This window comes from Arabidopsis lyrata (assembly GCF_000004255.2).
Source record: "Arabidopsis lyrata subsp. lyrata unplaced genomic scaffold ARALYscaffold_734, whole genome shotgun sequence".
Lineage (NCBI taxonomy): Eukaryota > Viridiplantae > Streptophyta > Magnoliopsida > Brassicales > Brassicaceae > Arabidopsis > Arabidopsis lyrata.
Genome location: NW_003302086.1, coordinates 1 through 4,745, shown reverse-complemented (window position 1 = coordinate 4,745; position 4,745 = coordinate 1). Strand labels below are relative to the sequence as shown.

The 4,745-nt window shown below is 37.3% G+C and overlaps 1 pseudogene; it reads left to right on the top strand.

The window, feature by feature from the left end:
• The first annotated feature begins 3,026 nt into the window (after positions 1–3,026).
• LOC9298379 lies at positions 3,027–4,736 on the top strand (annotated as a pseudogene).
• Positions 4,737–4,745: the final 9 nt, after the last annotated feature.

Below are 4,745 nucleotides of genomic sequence, written 5' to 3'. Positions count from 1 at the left end.
AAAAAGAAAAAAAAGAGAAAAAAAAAGAAAAAAAAAAAAAAGGGGGGGACCCAGGTTTTTTTGAGACTAGCTTGTCCTGCGTGTCTATTATCGCATTGATAAGGGAAATAGTTTACAGGATTAATAAGAAGATCGTGCAGGCTAGTGGTCAATTATTATGTTTTGACTTCGCACTAGACTAGGGTTCGATTCTCTCTCACCTCACATCACAACCTCTTTAATGCTTTATACATCGTGGGCCTGATGGGCTAAATGAGATTATGCTGCTCTTATATGAATTTATAAAAAGGGATTTGGAATTAAAAAAACCCAAATATACCCGGTGGCCAACTCAGGAATTTCTCTTCCAATGAATGTAATACAATTTCTGATGATCTTAAAAAATATAAACTCACCAAATCTGAAATCTTCTTTACAGTTTCTGTGCTTTACGAACAGCAGCAAGTCTTCGTCTCTGTATTAATCTATAGCTTCCAGATTATGAATTTTAGATTTTTTTTTCTTTCCATATGCAAAATTAGTTAGTGTGTTCTAATTTGATTTTCAATTCCTAATTCCTCCAAAATTTTCCAATTTCCCTTTTATCTCCTCTGATTTCGTTTGTTTCGCATTATTTCCTCAAGGGTCTTTGTTTCATGTATTTATGGTTTTTATAAGGGAGCTCGAGGGGTCTAACAATTTGTGTCTTTTTGTATCCTTCTAACATCAGTTTTAGAGTTGAGCTATGGTGAAGGAGAGACTCTCTAAAATGTATCTCTATGTCTAGTGCAAGCCAAAGACCACGGATGGAACACCACAAAACTAGTAGAGCAGCAGAGGCTACAGATTCTCAGCTGAACAAAACAAACTCAATGTAGCTCTAGCTTTGATGTAAACTTAATGTAGCTCTAGCTTTGATGTAACTTAATGTAGCTCTAGCTTTGAAGAAATAGAAAAAATAAACTTCTTAAACAATAATTCAATCAAACGGAACAATATGACCTGAAAGTTTTTTTGCAGGCATGGCAAGTTCATCCAGACAAGAACCATGGTGATCCTCAAGCTGCTAAAAACTTTCAGGTCATTTTTGTACTTCACCTTTTTTTTGAGCAAAATATAGAATCACCTCTACTTCACAAGGGTTTTCAACGAGTGTTTGATTGAATAATATTCTGGATCGCTTGAACCTGTAAATTGTTATGTGTGAATGAAGATACTAGGTGAAGCTTACCAAGTTCTTAGCGATCCGGAGAAGCGAACAGCTTATGACAAATTTGGAAAACAAGGGGTTCAACAGTAAGTTTTCACACTATTTCCATTCCTCATGATTCATTCTACATTCAACTAGGACTGAGATTTCTCAAACTAGACAACACAATAGATGCATTACTGAGAATCCAACCATATAAGCAAACGTAGAACTAATTGACTAGAAAGGAGAACACACATTTTAACTAAACAAGCTAAGAATCAATGTGTTACGGAGCTATATACAAGACTAAACCCATAATCGTCAAATCCCAGCAAATGAATAAACCAAGAGTATGAAGAACAGAGCTTTAGAGAGAGAGAGAGAGAGAGAGAGACAAAGAGAAAAACCCATTAAATCATTACCTGAGGGACAAAGAGATGAAGCAGATATATGAAGAGATGGAGATTGATATGGAGCAATTCGAAGAAGAGAAGAAGGTATCGAGAGCGGAGAGGTGAGATGAGAAGAGAGGGATTTGGAATTTTCCCCCAAATCTTCAAACCCTCGATATTTTACAAATTTGGGCAAGCCCAATGTCCATTTGGTCGCGCCCATTATGTCCGCGGACAAAACAAGTCACAAGCCCAATTGGACCATTTCTTTTTTGGTCTGGACCATAGCCCGCCCGCGTGCATTTGGACTGGGCAAGCCCACGGGCAGCCCGCCCAATTGACAGCTCTAAGGAGAGTGAGTACTATGACATATTAGGCGTCAATTGGTGCTGAGATTAAGAAGGCTTATTATGTTAAAGTAAGTCTTTCTGTTTATCATTAGCTTTCCATCTCTATGATTGTTTTCAGATAGATTGTCACAGAGATTTGTTCAGAGTCCAAGCATAAGCTTTAGATTCTTAGATATATCTATACTAACTTTGAAATACTAATCCATCTCATATCTATACAAACGTTCATGATACTAATCTCATTTCTATACTAACGATGAACTATATTTTACACAGATATCTTCTTCCTTCATATCTATACTAATCTCTCAAGTAAGCCAATTTTGCTCACAAACCCATAGGACCCAAAATTCTGCTAAGTGTGTTCTCCAAATGCTTCTCTATGATCACAGATTACAACAACTATCAAACCAGTGACAAAACAAACACTAAACAAACAAACCCAAATCGAATCCGAACGCACAAGTGATAAGAGAGAAGTAGTAAGTACCTGAATATAAGGAGTGAGAAGAGAAAGTTGCAATGCCCAAACGTAACTAAGCTACAATTCTTCTTCTTCAAGCTCTGATTAGAAACCCTCATAAATTCAAACTCACCGCAGATCCTACCAGAAAACTCAACTCAAGGAACACAACAACAAACCCATGTCAATTGACCGGAGTCTCCTACAACCGCAACAGTCACACGACTCGTCCTCGTAGACATCAATCTCACCACTAACCTCACTCACTTCCCTCACGAACCTCACAGCTTTAAAGCTTCTTTTTTTATCACAAAACAACAGATATAATCTCAAGTTTTCCGACGAACCCAGAAGAAAGTCGTGAATTTGGGAGAAGGGTAACAACAATTGAGAAGAAGCTATGGGAGCTGTTTCGATTTCAGATTATCAAAAACACACTCTCGTTGAGATCTTAGAGAGAGACGACCTAGTGCAACCCTAAACTAAAACGACGTAGCTTCATTTAGTTCCGCTAAACGGGCTACCCATTAAAATTTTTCTTAAACCCGTTTCTTATCAAACATAAACGGGCCTGTACTTTTAAAGCCCGTGTAAAAATAAATTAAATAAACGGGTTCGGGCTAAACAATATTATGCAATACCCGTTTAGGCCCGCGGGCTTCAGGCCCGTTTTAACATCCCTGTCTCCTCCGCTGTCTGATGATCCTAAACTTACCAAATCTGAAATCTTCTTTCCAGTTTTTGTGCTTCGCGAACAGCAGTAAGTCTCTGTCTTCATCTCTTTTGATTTCGAGTTTTTTTTTTTTTTTTTCTTATGCAAAATCAAATTAGTGTGTTCTAATTTGATTTTTATTTCCTAATTCCTCCAAAGTTTTCTAAGATCTATAATCAACGGTTACCATTTCCCTTTTATCTCCTCTGATTTCATTTTTTTCGCATTATTTCCTATGATTTACTAGGGAGCTCGAGGGGTCTAACAAATTTTGTGTCTTTTTGTATCCTTTTAACATCAGTTTGAGAGTTGAGCTATGGTGAAGGAGAGTGAGTACTATGACATATTAGGCGTCAAGATTGACGCGTCTGGTGCTGAGATTAAGAAGGCTTATTATGTTAAAGTAAGTCTTTCTGTTTATCATCAGCTTTCCATCTCTATGATTGTTTCCAGGTCGATTGTCACAGAGATTTGTTTAGAGTCCAAGAATAAAGATTCGTAGATTTGATTATGATATTTAGAATCAGATATTGGATTAGAAGAAAGAAACTTGTTGTGTTTCCAAATTTGGAAGCTTTTTTTAGGTTTGATTATAAGATCGATTTTGGTAGATTATTTCATGGCTCTTATTTTTTGCAGGCAAGGCAATTTCATCCAGACAAGAACCCTGGTGATCCTCAAGCTGCTAAAAACTTTCAGGTCATTTTGGTACTTCACCTTTTTTTTGAGCAAAATATAGAATCACCTCTACTTCACAAGGGTTTTCAACGAGTGTTTGATTGAATAATATTCTGGATCGCTTGAACCTGTAAATTGTTATGTGTGAATGAAGATACTAGGTGAAGCTTACCAAGTTCTTAGCGATCCGGAGAAGCGAACAGCTTATGACAAATTTGGAAAACAAGGGGTTCAACAGTAAGTTTTCACACTATTTCCATTCCTCATGATTCATTCTACATTTGAAGAAAAATTTCGGTTTTCCCACATAAAAGGCCATTCCTTTCAATTCTAGAGATAACTTCTACGTCATTTGAGAATGTGATTGGTATAATTGCTTAATTGCTTTAGTATGTGAATTTCACTTTCATTTTCTTCCAGGGATGCAATGGTTGATCCTGCAGCTGTGTTTGGTATGCTCTTTGGTAGCGAGCTCTTTGAGGAGTACGTTGGGCAACTTGCACTTGCTTCAATAGCCTCAATCGATGCTGAATTAGAATCTTATGAGCCTGAGATTAGAAAACAGATGCTTCGGGAAAAGATCAAAGTAGGTTGTTTTCCCTCTCTGTTAACTGTTTTCTTATGCCTTGTTGTTTACATATCTGTATGTTTTCTTTGGAACTTTTTGCAGGCGATGCAAAACGATAGAGTAGACAAGCTCGTCGCTACACTGAAAATCAAACTCGAACCATTCGTGGAAGGACAAACTGATGAATTTGTGAACTGGGCCACCGCAGAGGCAAAACGGCTTTCTACAGCTGGTATTCAATCCTTTCTCAGTTACTGTATTAAGTTTGCTTTTTTTCTCCTCAAGTAAATGAAAGGCACAAACTTTGGTAACCTGAGAAACCGAATAAACTGATGTTTGTTTGTAATCATCCGTTACTGTCAGGTTTTGGTGAGGCAATGCTTCACACCGCTTGGATACATTTACACTAGT